This window comes from Oryzias latipes, chromosome 4 (genome assembly GCF_053564925.1).
Source record: "Oryzias latipes strain Hd-rR chromosome 4, Olatipes_Hd-rR_3.1".
In the NCBI taxonomy this organism is placed as follows: domain Eukaryota; kingdom Metazoa; phylum Chordata; class Actinopteri; order Beloniformes; family Adrianichthyidae; genus Oryzias; species Oryzias latipes.
Genome location: NC_136240.1, coordinates 20,245,889 through 20,260,673, shown reverse-complemented (window position 1 = coordinate 20,260,673; position 14,785 = coordinate 20,245,889). Strand labels below are relative to the sequence as shown.

The window sequence follows — 14,785 nt, the reverse complement described above, 5'->3', positions numbered from 1 at the left end:
ACATCAACCAGCGCTTCCTGTCCAACTGCCGGTCACTCGTCAGTAAGTTCGACTGAGGATATTCCCCGACAAGACCTGCAGGTGTGTGTCGGTGTTCACAGAGACTTGACTGCTCACCAGACCTGGAATATCTGGCAGTGAAATGTAGACCACTTTACTTGCCGAGGGAGTTTTCAATCGCCCAGATTATTGCTCTTGACATCCCACCACAGGCTAATGCTAAACTAGCGCTAGAGGAGCTGCACGGCCTTGTGAGCAGCAAAAGGCTGCTAAAGGCCAGGAACACCGCCTACAGGTCAGGAAACCAGCTAGAATACAGCACAGCCCGGACGAATTTGACAAAAGGAATTAAGGAAGCCAAAAACAACCCAAGACAACGGACAGAGAGACACTTTAGCAACAACGACCCTCACAGCATGTGGAGAGGAATCAGGACTCTGACTGACTACAACAGAACCACCACACAGGTCAGTCAGGGCAGGGATCTCCCAGACACACTGGACCTCTTCTTTGCTCGCTTTGACAAGCAACAGGGAAGACCCCAGCCTGCCAGCAGGATGCAGCCTGAGGGGGAGCCAACACACACGCTTGAGTGTTGGCCAGGTGTGTGTTATTCCTTCATTATCCCAATTACAATGAGCAGATAAAAGGTCCAGAGTTTTTGAAGTGTGCTGTATGCAATTGGAATCTGTTGCTGCTCTCAAGATGAGATCCAAAGAGCTGTCACTATCAGTGAAGCAAGCCATCTTTAGGCTGAAAAACAAAAGAAAACCATTAGACAGAAAAGCAAAAATATTAGGCATTGGCAAAACGACAGTTTGGAACATTCTTAAAAAGAACGAATGCACCGGGGAGCTCAGCAACGCGAAAAGACCTGGAAGACCACGAAAAATAACTATGGTGGATGACCAAAGAATTCTATCCCTGGTAAAGAAAATACCCTTCACAACAGTTGGTCAGATCAAAAACACTCTCCAGGGGTAGGTGTATGTGTGTTGAAGTCGACAATCAAGAGAAGACTTCACCAGAGGGAATACAGAGGGTTTACCACAAAATGTAAACCATGAGCGAGCCTCAAAAGCAGGAAGGCCAGATTAGAGTTTGCCAAACGACATCTAAAACAGTCTTCACAGTTCTGGAACAACCTCTTATTGACAGATAAGATATTACTTTGTGATACTGAATCAAGAAGATCAGCCACGATAGCATCAAAAATGCCAGCATAGTCATCGTTCTTGCTTTTCCACACTTCCTATCGATCAGGTCTATCGAACGTGGAAGTCTGGAAGAATCTGGAAGAGGAAATCCCGCCCTCCACGAACAGAAGACAAAAAGCAGTCAACAAACCGCACTGGAATATAGACCATCGCCGACTGCTGGGCTCAGACTGAAAGCACAGGTTGGCATTTCTTATTTTTATGAAACATATTGAAGTCTGGATTGACCAGCGATGTTTGGAATTTTATTTTTCAAAGACGTTTTTTTTTTAAACAACCTTTATTTATAGACTTCAGTCAAATTTCAGATGCACGAATCTTATTAGTAATGTGCACATTTATAAAATCAGGATTTTTTCCTTTCTGCTTTGACAGTAGCAGGTGCAATTTTTTAAAACTATATAAACAAATACAAAAAAAAACTTCCAAAAATAATCTGTAGTTTTTCCTCTCTTGGTATCATTGTAGATCCTGGTGATTGTCACCTGTCTTTGAATCCTCATTGGTCAAACAGGAAGCAACTTATGTGTAGAAATGCTTCACAGCTTTATCTCCTACTTCTTAATAAGACTTAATGAAAGGTTCTGTTAGAGCAGCTGTTTTCTAAGCTTTGACCTTTTAATCAGAGAAAATCACCACATTGATGTGCAGACATGTTGTCATGGTTACAAATCCATCAGTAAAGACTTTAGTGGGTATATACTTTTAAAGCTCTCATAAACCACCACCCAACACACAACTTTTTTTTTATTTTTAATATTTAAACTTGTAAAAAAACAGAAAATATGTCTGCAAAAATATTTGATCATCTTGTCGCTGAGAGTAATGTGTTTTTTGGGGTGCTGTTGCAGATGTTGGATCTCACCAAACAGGTTAAGGTCATGCATCAGTACTGGCTTAAACTCCCTGTGGAACTCTGCAAAAAACTGGCAGCAGGAGAAAGCAATCAGGACAAATGTTGGAATGGAAATACGAAAGCAAGGTTAGGAACAAGCAGGAAAACTAAGCTGTGCAAGAGTGATTTTCCTTACCTAAAAGAAACAAATACTGTAATTATATATATAAAATCGGAATTGGGTCCACATGTGACGCCTGCAGTGTGAACGTAGCCTGTGGTGATCACTCACTTTGGACTTTTTGAGTTCCTGCGCATGCCCTTCGGTCTTAAAAGTGCAGCCCAGACTTTTCAAAGGTTTATGGACTCAGTGCTACATGATCTCGGGTTCGTATTCATCCATCTAGAGGACATTTTGGTTGCCAGCCCAAATGGCCAGGTGTGTGAAGCCCCTTACCTTTGGGCTTCACATCCAACAGTTTTTGCAGCTGCTTGGGGCGTGGTCTAACTGTTCTGTGTATATACAGTATTGGACAAAATTGTTAGTACCCCTAAGTCAAAGAAATGCTCACTGAAATAACTTGAAACGTTCAAAAGTAACAATAAATTAAAATTTATTGAAAATTTAATAATCAAAATCAGCCATTACTTTTGAGTTGTTGATTAACAGAATTATTTCAAAAAACAAAATAATGAAATAGGGCTGGACAAAAATGATGGTACCTCCATAAAAGACTGAGAACTAATTGCCCAGGGGGTCATGATGAACTCAGGTATGTCCTTTAATTGACATCACAGCGTCATTCTGCCTATTTAAAGGGAGACAAATAGTCATGTTGCTGTTTAGTGAAAAGGTGTGTACCACACCGAACATGGACAACAGAAAGCCAAAGAGAGAATTTTCCCCAGGACATTAGAAACAAAATTATAGACAAACATCGTAAAGGTAAAGCCTATAAAACCATCTCTAAGCAGCTTGAAGTTCATGTGACGACAGTGGCACATATTATTCAGAAGTTTAAGACCTACGGGACAGTAGCCAACCTCCCTGGACGTGGCTGGAAGAGGAAAATTGATGACAAATTGAGGAGGCGGATGGTTGGAACCGTATCCAAAGAACCCAGAACAACCTCCGAAGACATTAAAGGTGAACTCCTAGATCAAGGTACATCAGTGTCAGATCGCACCATTCATTGTTGTTTGAGCCAGAGTGGACTTCATGGGAGACGACCAAGGAAGACACCACGGTTGAAAGGAAATCATAAAAAAGCTAGACTGGAATTAGCAAAAATGCATGTTGACAAGCCACAAAGCTTCTGTGAAAATGTCCTTTGGACAGATAAGACAAAACTGGAGCTTTTAGGCAAGGCACATCACCTCTATGTTCGTAGACTCAAAAATGAAGCATACAACGAAAAGAACACTGTTCCTACTGTGAAACATGGAGGAGACTCAGTTCTGTTTTGGGGCTGCTTTGCTGCATCTGGCACAGGGTGTCTTGAAGTTGTACAAAGTAAAATGAAATCTCCAGATTATCAAGGCATTCTGGATAGAAATGTGCTGCCTAGTGTCAGAAAGCTTGGTCTCAGTCGCAGGTCAAGGGTCTTCCAACAGGACAACGATCCAAACACACAGCCAAAAACCCCCAAGAATGGCTAAGAGAAAAGCGTTGGACTATTCTGAAGTGGCCTTCTATGAGCCCAGATCTGAATCCCATTGAACATCTGTGGAAGGAGCTGAAACATGCCATTTGGAGAAGACAGCCGTCAAACCTGAGACAACTGGAGCAATTTGCTCATGAGGAGTGGGCCAAAATACCTGTCGACAGGTGCAGAAGGTTCATTGACAAATACAGAAACCGTTCAATTGCAGTGATTGCCTAAAAAGGTTGTGCAACAAAATATTAAGTTCTGGGTACCATCATTTTTGTCCAGCCCCATTTCATTAGTTTGTTTTTTTAAATAATTCTGTTAATCAACAACTCAAAAGTAATGGCTGATTTTGATTATTTAATTTTCAATAAATTTTAATTTATTGTTACTTTTGAACGCTTCAAGTCATTTTAGTGAGCATTGTGAGCATTGACTTTCTTTAACTGAGGGTACCTACAATTTTGTCCACCACTGTATATATGATGATGATTTTGCCAGCCTTATTTAGTTAGCATTTGAGTGAATAAAACTTCACGTTCAGAAGACAAGACGTGTCTCCTCATCATTACCACAGCAGCAGAAATGGAGACTTATCAGACCAGGTAACATTTTTGTGTGTTTTGTTTTTTTAAAGAAAAGAAGGGAAGAAGAGGCAAAGTTTTTTAAATCTTCGATTATTCAATTTTGGTGAGTCTGTGTGAATTGTAGCCTCAGTATCCTGCTCTTAGCTGACAGGATTGGCACTCAGTGGGGTCTTCTGCTGCTGTAGTCCATCTGCCTCAATGTTGAACGTGGTGTGCTTTCAGAGATGTTCTTATGCAGACCTCGGTAGTAACTTGATATTCTTTTTATTTAATATTTGATTTAAAGCGTAACATTGAATTGTAATATTCCATATTGAATTTCCAATTGCAAAAGGCATTTGACAATTACAAGAGATAATTGCACATTGCTTTGAATAATGGGTGAAAAAAACTTCCATCCACACCAGAAACTTAAAAAAGGACAATGAAAGAAAAACAAATCAGCTCAATTTTTGCACAAATTTAACTCCTGCTCCAGCTGTTTTGAATAGAAAATAAAGCAATAAAAACAATTTTAATACCAGAGTTACTTTTTCATACATTTATTTTTGGAGTAAAGTTGAAAATTCTTAACATGGGGATCAGTTGGAAATTGCTTCCCATTGAAGCCCGTCTCCAACTTTTGAAAACTTTATTTTTTTGTGTTGCAATTTCTTCAACAGCAAAGAAACATTTTCTTAAATTAATATATTTTACTTTCATCTTGTTCAATTTCTCATTATTGACCATCAAACTATAGCTGACTTTCAAATTAAATCCACTGTGTCAAGTAAAGAATTTTAACCCCAATTAGACCAAATATTCTGGAAAGGAAGAATAGTAATAAAAGAAAATAAATATTCACTATAAAAAAATGAAAGGGAACCCGAGTGTTAACCATACAAGAGAAATATGACTTATATACAAAAAATACAGGGTCTGCTGCTGTTATTGCCATCTCTAGATGGACAATCACAGTCCATCTTCCTTCTCATGTGAAAGTTAGTTTTTTTTTCTGCCAATGTAAATGCTCCCACATTCTTCACAAGAAAAAAGCTCTTCACATGTGGACTTGTTTGTGCTGAGAGAGGTGGCTTCTCTCAGTAAAACATCGACCACATTCTTTACAAGAAAAAGGCTTTTCTCCCGTATGGATTCTCATGTGAACAACTAAGGTTTGTCTGTAAGTGAAATTTTTACCACATATTTCACAGGAAAAAGGCTTTTCTCCTGTGTGGACTCGTTTGTGCTTAGTGAGCTTGCCTTTCTCAGTAAAACCTCTACCGCATTCTTCACAAAGAAAAGGCTTTTCTCCCGTGTGGATTCTCATGTGAACATCTAAGGTTCGTCTCAGAGGGAAACTTTTACCAAATTTTTCACAGAAATAAGGCTTTTCTCCTGTGTGGACTCGTTTGTGCTTAGTGAGGCTGCTTTTCTCAGTAAAACGTCTCCCACATTTTTCACAGGAAAAGGGCTTTTCTCCTGTGTGGATTCACTTGTGCCGAGTGAGGTTGCTTTTCTCCGTAAAACTTCTTCCACATTCTTCACAGGAAAAAGGCTTTTCTCTTGTGTGGACTTGTTTGTGCTTAGTGAGGGTGCTGTTTTGAGTAAGACGTCTCCCACATTCTTCACAGGAAAAAGGCTTTTCTTCTTTGTGGATCTTCATGTGATGCCTTAAACTTTTGGCATTTGTAAAACATTTTCTACACTCTTTACAACAATGTTTCTCTACTGTTATGATTCTTGTATTTTCTTCCAGATTTATTTCCTTTAAATTGTTTTCAATAGCATGTTTTTCTAACATTTTCTCTGACTCAGTGTCAGACTGATCTGATCTGTGACAGCTGTCCACATTTCTGACAGTACTTTTGCTCCTCCCATCTCTTTTCAGTGGGTTTGTCTCTCCATCTGTAGTTGGTTTAGATTCTCCATGCTCTCTTCCTTCGTTTCTCTGACCATCAGTTGCATCAAAGCTCCAAGTTAGCAGCTGCTGACAGTGAAGATCGGCCTCATTATGGTCATTGTCCTCAGATGTAGGAGTCACCATCAAGGTATCCTTTTCCTGCTTCAGATCAAGATGCTTCTCATCCTGGCTGGTGTAGACCTCCTCCTGTTGCTCTTTTATCTGTGGAGGATTCAGCATCCTCCTCTTTCACCAGAAAGTTCCTCAGATAATATTGGGGTAGAACTACAGAGACAAAAACACAAAAACAACTGTTTGTGTGCATCAACACAAGAACACCCAAGGCGGTCATTTTGACTGCTTTAAACATTAGCAACATCACAATTAGGTTAAAAAAGAACTACGGATCAATAGGTTCCTGAATGCTTGTATATTTCTTGATAACATTGTTTTATCATTCTCATTTCAAAACCCATTAGAAATCTGGGTCTTCAGGTAACTCTTCTGGATTTACCATAGCAGTCAAATTGACAACATGCTTTTTAAAAGGAGTTTTCATATTTTACCACTTGCTAAATTTTCCTGCTCATTCTCTTGCGCTCTATGGACTTTTTTGTATCTTTATGCTCTCTGAAGCATAACCCTAAAACCTTCTTATAACTTCATTCTACACACAAGAGAATCTTGACGTATTGCATCACACTACAGGTAAGGGGTTGATCAACTCGGCCCAGAAAATCATCGGCTCCCCCCGGCCCAGCCTAGAGGACATTGCCAGCTCTCGCTACACGAGCAGAGCCAAACGCATCATCAAGGACTCCCACCATCACTGTTCCCTCTTAGCTGCCCGTGTGCGCAATTGCACACTCATTTGAAAGCAGTGGAAATTGTAAGAAGATGTACGTGACACGTTCTGCTTGTTTTGTTTTTGGTTTTCACTGTGTGATCTTGTGCAGGTCTGCCGTGGCTTCTCCCTCTTGCTCCGCCCACTCACCTGTGCTTCCTGCTAGAGTCCACAGCTGGACCTTCTTAGTTCATTGGGTTGTCTGTCTATTTAAGCCAACTTGTTTTGTATCTCTGTGTTGGAGCATTTTGTGTGCTACTCCTTGATTCTGGTGTGCTGTTATTAAACAGTCTTCAAACTTGGCCTTTTGCATCAAGTATTACTCTGAATCTGGGTTCTTGAGCTGTAAACCATAACAGTAAGATGGGAATGGGGATCAGCACATTGTTGGGAGAGAGCACCAAAGACCGAGAGCAGAGGATGGAGCTGTCACTCATAAATAAATCCAGCAGGTTAAAATTCTCATTGACAATATCCTGCTAGCCATCAACATGAACGCCTCTATGCTGTCAGTTCAACAAATTCATGATCACATCTCACATCAAATGGTGCAGAATGAGACGATTTGTGAAATTAAAAATGCTCCTTGGCACACCCTGATTGTAGATGAGAGCACAGACATAATACACAAAATGCTAGTCCTGTATTTTAAATACAGAGAGAAAAAAAACTTCAACCAACTGTGTTTGCTGGCATCATCCAGCTGAGATCGTGCACCGCTCAGGATATTGTGCAAGCAATACGTCAGTTTTACACCAAGCATGGGCTGGATATGCAGAGAATGGTGATGCTGACCTCCGATGGTGCCTCAGTAATGTTAGGAAAGCACAACGGAGATGCAGCTTCATTAAAGCAGCAAATACCACACCTAACTGAGCAACAGTGTGTGGCCCATAGAGAGGATTTTGAGCATTTACGATGCGTGGCGTGGAAACTTTTTTTAGAATGGTTTATTCCACTTTCTCTAGATCCACTGTAAAGAGGGGAAAATTTGAAGAGCTAGCAAAGATTCTAGATGAGGATACACTGTCATTCAGCGGTGGTTGTCACGGGACCAAGCTGTAGTAAAAGCTGTTCTGAGGAGCTACACAGTGCTGGAAGAATATTTCAAGAGAGAATCCAGTGAAAACGGAGATCCTGTGGCAAATTACTGTTACAAAAAGCTGACAGATCCAAAATTCAAACTTACTCTCACTGCTCTGGGAGATGTTTTGGGCGAGCTGGCACATCTATGTCTTTCTTTTCAAAAACGCAACCTGACTGTGCTGGAAGGACACCGCGTTGCAAGAGCAAAAATTGAGAAGCTGCGTTTCCAATACCTGACAGAGGGAAAGGATGTTGGGGGAAGTGACCGTGTCAAAGAGGTGATGAGTGCCTCATCAGCTGATGGCAGAGATACTGGTGAGATCCTTCGTTTTATTCGTAAGCTTTGTGATCACTTGGATGCTCGTTTTCCAGAGGATGAGTTAAAGGAGTGGTCTGCATTGGACATTGAGGCATTGAGCTCAGACATCAGTTTTGAGTACGGAGCAGCAGACATTGACACACTGCCAAAGAAGTATGAGGCCATTCTCCACCGGCCACATTCTGTGGAGGTCATTAACAGTGAATCTCCTGAATTCAAGTTCATCAGGAAGCAAAAACTGAAACAAGGGTCAATCAGTAGATTTTCAGACATGGTGGCTGCGACACTAAAATGTAAGGAGCTAGCTAAAACACATCTCACAGCTTGTGGATATTTGTGCTACATTTGCGAAGAACAAATTTCGCACACCTAGGTGTGTGACAGGAAGTAGTACTTTCTTTCTTTCTTTCTTCTTCATTTCAAGAATCCAGCGCAGATTGTGAAAGAGGATTTAGTTTAATGAATCGGATCAAAACAGCATCCAGAAATCGTCTTGAAGTGGATCGTTTGGACCAGCTGATGCGCATAAAGTCAAAGCTGCAAGCAGACGAGGCCATCGACCTGGACAAGGTGTACAATCATTGGAGACGTGAGAAGGACAGACGGGAAAATTAAGGTGAATTTTTTTTCTCTCTGTTCTTTTTAGCTTATTCTAGTTTCATTTGATATGAATTTATTATGAATTTTAATAATGAAATGCTTTAACCACGAGTAGTATATGCTAATAAACACGGCATAATTATTATTTGTGGGAGTGACTTTGGATTATCACTACTAGTAATTATATATTAGAGTTACAGGAACATGTCATTGCGCAAGATGTGAAAGTTTAAATGTGAATAAAGTTTTTATCTCTAAAAGATGCACGTCTCCATTCGTCCAGAGCAGGAGCCCCGCCCTGACTCCAGAAGGAGGACTTTCATACTCATTTTGAAAAGAGACAGGGAAAATCTGTGCACTTAAATAAAAGTCTTATTACAGAAATGTAAATGTGATCATTTTAATTCTTTTGACAAACTTTAACCTGGACGGATGCAATGTCTTCAGTGTCTTAGTGTGAAGGTCTGATGTTGCTTACAGTGGTCCATGGGACAGCTCACGGAGTTTGTGTGCTTGCTCAGACTTGTGAAAAATTAGCGAGAACATTGCCGTCGTGTGTAACTAGCGCTACGGAAGCTCCAGGGAGCCAAAGTAAGTAAGTAAGTAATCTTTATTTATATAGCACTTCTCACAGAGAGCGACTCACAAAGTGCTTCACAAAGTAAAAACAATATAAAATCAGTAGCGATACCAAATAAAACGCACACAGGCATAGAAATAAACAAACAGGCATAAGTGAACACAAGTAAAAGTCAGCTAAAAGCTTTCCTAAATAAAAAAGTCTTAACTTGAGCTTTAAAACACTCGACTGAGTCAATCTGGCGCAGAGACAGGGGGAGGTCATTCCAAAGTTGGGGAGCAACTGCCTGAAAGGCGAGGTCTCCTCTTGTTTTAAAATGAGTTTTTGGAACACATAAAAGATGCGCCATCACACAAAAACTCTATTTAGTTATTTTTGAAATCGCCCGGAACAAAAAATTTGAATTAATTCATTCAATCGATTTATCGCCCAGGCCTACTGGCTCCCAGTTGATTCTAGAATCAAGCTCAAGATCCTCCTGTTAAACTATAACAGCTTAGATGCTATGGCCCCATCCTATATCAAAGAGCTCATAGTGTCTTACGATCCAAATAGAGCACTTCGCTTCCAAAATCAGGACTGCTTGTGGTTCCTAGAATTAGTAAAAGTACAGTTGGGGGTGGAGGGTTTAGCACCAAGCCCCTGTTTTATGGAATAAGCTCCCAGCTCATGTAAGAGAGGCCGACACAGTTTCTACATTCAAAGTTAGACAGAAAACATTCCTCTTTGGACAGGATTATTGTCAGACTAGCTTGTATTCAGAGATTATTTAACTTAATGTTAATGTGATTCAATGAAGTTCATTGTGTCTATAAGTTCTATTAAGCACTTAAATTATTTTTTTATCAGACAATGGGTATGTTTTGTGTAAAACCTACCGACATGTTCCGCCTTCGTCAGGGTCGTCATCAGATGGTGGCGTGTGACGTCACACGCCACCATCTGAAGTGCTTAATGTTAATGTGTTTAAATTAAACTTAATAACAATAACAATTAGTTGTTAGTAGGCTGCTAATAATTTTGTAGCTGGGGTTGCTATGGTGCACTGGGTTTCTGTCCTCTATATACTTCTACCCTCCTTCTCTCCTCTATCCTTGATCATAATTCATCATTTAGTTCCCTCTGTTTGGTGCAGTGCGATTCATGTACTCTCCCTCTTTCCCACTGCCTTCCTGGGGAGTGGGAGTGCTTCCAGATCCCAGTTGGCTCATCCGTGCTCCTGTACCTGACCGTGTACCTCGTCTCCGGCTCGTCTCTGCTCCTGCTCCTACACCTGGATGTGGATCCTGTCTCCGGCTCGACTCGGGCCCCGGCCGTCCCCCCATTTCATCTGGATGAAGCTCGTCTGCTGGACTTTAAATGTGTTTTTTTAGAGTTAGATTAGTTAGTTCTTCTCTATGAGTTCTAGTAAATCGCCAGTCCGTCCTGGGGGAGGATCCCTCCTTCATGTGGGCACCCCTGAGGTTTTTTCCGGAATCGTTTTTTTTTTTTTAGGAGTTTTTCCTTACAACGAAGGGGGGTCTAAGGGCAGGGATGTCCAGTTTAGCTTAGTCAGTTTGTTAGTTCAATTTAGTATTTTCCTACTGAATTCTATGTATTCATGATCCTTTTGATTTTATGTTTTACTTTTTTAATTACCGATACGAAACCCATCGAGACGACTGTTGTTGTGAATTTGGGCGATATAAATAAAATTGAACTGAATTGAATTTGCTGATAATTTACTTCAGTCCTGTGTTCAGACTTAAAGGGTTTCTGGGGGAAACCTTTTATTACCGTTTTCCTTCACTCCCTCTACTTACACACACACGCTCAGAAGCACACACACACATCCTCATTCTACAACAGAAGTTTCCGTCTAGCGAGGAAATACGACAAATTTACTGCGTTCTAATTATTCATTTCCATTGTATTCGTTTTTCATTATAAACGTGTTCATTTTCAAATTTATATTGCACTTTTGAGTAAATTTGCAGTTGTGAATCAGAGTGTGTGTATTCGTGAAACAGGTTATGTTCATTTCTTATTGAGACTGAATTAATTCCATAGATATAGGCCCTTAGAAAAAATAATATGTTGATTCCTGCATTTTATATAGATTATTTAAAATAATAGTGTTCTTCATTTACATTTATTTTCATTTCTTTTCCGGTTTGCCACATTTTTTAGAATGTTAAGAAAGTAAAAATAAATGTTTTCATTTGAACCCCCCCCCCCCCCCCCCCCGAAATGAAATGGAATGTTTTTGCTTCAATAATCATTTTATTAGTATGAATAATTAGGATTTGACACCAAATTAAGTTTTCATAATACCGGTAGCTGGGGGGTATTCCAGGAAGCATGTTTAAACTAGCCTGACTTTGAGCCTGAACTCTGGCTGAAATCCGCCTGAACTTGCTTACTCTGGGTATGTCGGTTCCAAAAGACCGGATATGAGTTGGCGTAATTACGCTCAACTTGGTAACCCTGGGTTAACGCACGGTACATAAAGACATTCTCAATAGATCGCCGATTTCTGGAGTCACCGTGGAAACGCGTGGAGAGAAAAAAAGCGCGACACTTGAGACGGAAGTGAGACGGAGTCTGAGATTTTAATGACGGCGGTTAAAAATTATAAGTCCATCAAAAAAGTAACACGGCTGAAAAATAATTTAAATAATTTAGTTAAATTTATTCAAACTCAATAATTGTTTATACAACTCAAATTTACGTATTTATCTAACTAAATGTCACATTACTCCATTAATCTTTTTTCCATCTTAATTACTTATATTTCTTGAACTTTCATTCATATTCATCAAACTTAGACAACTTTAATATGTCTAAGTTTGAGCCGGCAGATATGCTCATTTTTACAACAATAAAAAGAACGGAAAAAAAATGCACTGAGTGCAAAAACTCACTAAAGAATTTTCCGTCACTGTCATAACAGCACTAAGCGGTAGGGGTGCTATATAAACTCATCATCCTATCCTTTACTCTCACTCATGGTGCAGAGACGTAAGCATAGTAGGACAAAATAGCTCGGCCAAACACGGTGAAACACAGTAAAACAGCTATAGCTATGATTGGTGAAACAGACAATGATGTTAGTTTTGTTTTGAGCAGGGTTGGTTGCTTGTCAATAAAAATAATGTCACAATCGAGAGGGTCACTGAAATCAAATTCATATTGACGACAAACTAAGCTAGAAGCAGCACATTTGACATATATAAACTAAAACCTTTAGAAGCACTTCAATTATGGATAAATCCAATCTTGTTATACTAGATTATAACTATACTATATATGTTAACTGTGAGGAAATTTGGAGTAATAATTATTAAAGTTGAATACATCCATTCTTATTATTTAAAAAAAGAACTGTTTTTGTACATAAAACTGGTTATTTGGATCAAACAAACACTTTATCAATACAGATTTTTACAACTGCATACCATGCAAAATCAATTTTTTTGAGCTTTTAAGTGTATTATACTGTTCATTCCTCACAAAAAAAAAACAAAAGCTTTATTTTGATCCGTTCACGATTCTCAGTATGGAAGCAATTGTGTCTCATACATAAAAATAATAGTCATTACCTGAAATGCTTTTTCATTTTTACAATAAAGTTGCGTTCGTTGACTCGAAAATAAAATAAAAAATCAATCCACCAAACTGCTTTTGTCACTTAAGTAAAATGATGGAGAAAATGGTATTTGACATTAAATTTTTATAAAATTCTCTAGTAAATGTGTAGCAAAATCAAAATGTCATTTGACAATTAAAATGGATTAACATAAATGTTTTTTTCATTTTCACAATGTAACTGCGTCAATTAATCATTTTCTACTTTAACACAGCTTATTCTTGGACGTAAATAAAGAGATAATGCAAAGAGTGGATTGCATTTTCGTTTTTACAATCACAGTATTAACAGTGTTGCATAATTTATTTCCAGACAACACTTCTAGGGGGGTGGGGCGATGACGTCAGTGCTCACTCGGTGTGGCCGATTGCTAAGACACACAGACATGTCTCTGAGCACATGCAATTTGTCTGCATCAATAAAAAAAAAAAAAAAAGAAAAAGAAGAAAAAATTTATTGACAATAAAAAAAAAAACAAAAAAAAACATGCAATTTGTCTGGCGCACAATTGCGCAACAGTACGAGCACAATTGATTAATGCACCCGGTTTAGTAATCCGTGCGCACGGTTTTCCAACTTTTTTAGCTTTTTTTTTAACCACTGGCACCTGGAGGGCTCAATAAATTTTATTGTACAAGCAAGAAAATTTGTTTTGTTTTCCAAATTCCAAAATCCCAGTAAGAAGGCATATACAAACTGTTATGTTCTCACAGTCTTTTTTTCTGTTATATGCTGCACAACGGCTTTGACTCTTGGCTGACAAAAAAAAAAAAAAAAAATTTCTTCTTTCTATTTAGTTTTATTTATTATTAAGCCATGTTTTGAAAAATTGTGAGTTTTTGAAAACTTTTTTCAAATTAAAAAAAAAAATTGTTGGTTTGCTTTACCACATGTCTGACTTTGTTATAGTTCTTTAAAAATTATTGTTCACAACTGTCATCTGTGGATGTTATTAACATGTTTAATTTATTTATGTTTTCAAAAATTATAAGATTATTTGAATTTGTATTAAAACGTATTCTTTTTTTTTTTATTAGGATGACAAAACAAATGTCTGATTAGGTTAAAATTAAAAAAGGATCTCTACCTACACAGAAAAAGAGTGAAAAAACAGATGACAATAATAAAAATAATATTGAAACCGTGTCAAACGTGTTTATCTTATTAAATTAATTATTCTTGTAGTAGCATGCCGTACCACATGTCAGATAATGTTAGAACTTACTTTTAAAGTTATAAATGCACCTTCCTCAATAGAAACAATAACACTGCAGAGGCACTTCGACCCATCAAGCTGGCGGCGCGCCGAGACGTCCCCTAAGACAGGGAGCGACAGTCCATACCTGTATGTCTATGTTAGATTTGGACAACACTATAACATGGTGAATGCACCATATTTTCATTTTTTTAATTTATTTTATAATTTAGTCCAGTACATAAATTCTGGTGCAGTAGTGACAATTTTTTAACATAGGCAGGGAGACGCGTGTTCATCTTATTACAAATAAAACATTCATGCAAGTAAACAGTTGGATCCTTCTTTTTTATTAGAGAACAG

The 14,785-nt window shown here is 38.7% G+C and overlaps 1 long non-coding RNA gene and 1 pseudogene across 2 annotated transcripts; one reads left to right on the top strand and one right to left on the bottom strand.

Moving 5' to 3' along the window:
• LOC144991895 (uncharacterized) lies at nucleotides 1-9,044 on the top strand. Of its 2 annotated transcripts, XR_013655559.1 has the most exons (4): nucleotides 1-603; nucleotides 1,264-1,399; nucleotides 6,879-7,059; nucleotides 7,127-7,316. It is a non-coding gene; the product is annotated as an uncharacterized LOC144991895 (long non-coding RNA). The 2 variants fall into 2 exon arrangements; XR_013655558.1 differs by lacking the exons at nucleotides 6,879-7,059; nucleotides 7,127-7,316 and adding an exon at nucleotides 8,844-9,044.
• Nucleotides 5,328-6,015, bottom strand: LOC144991894 (uncharacterized; annotated as a pseudogene).
• Nucleotides 9,045-14,785: the final 5,741 nt, after the last annotated feature.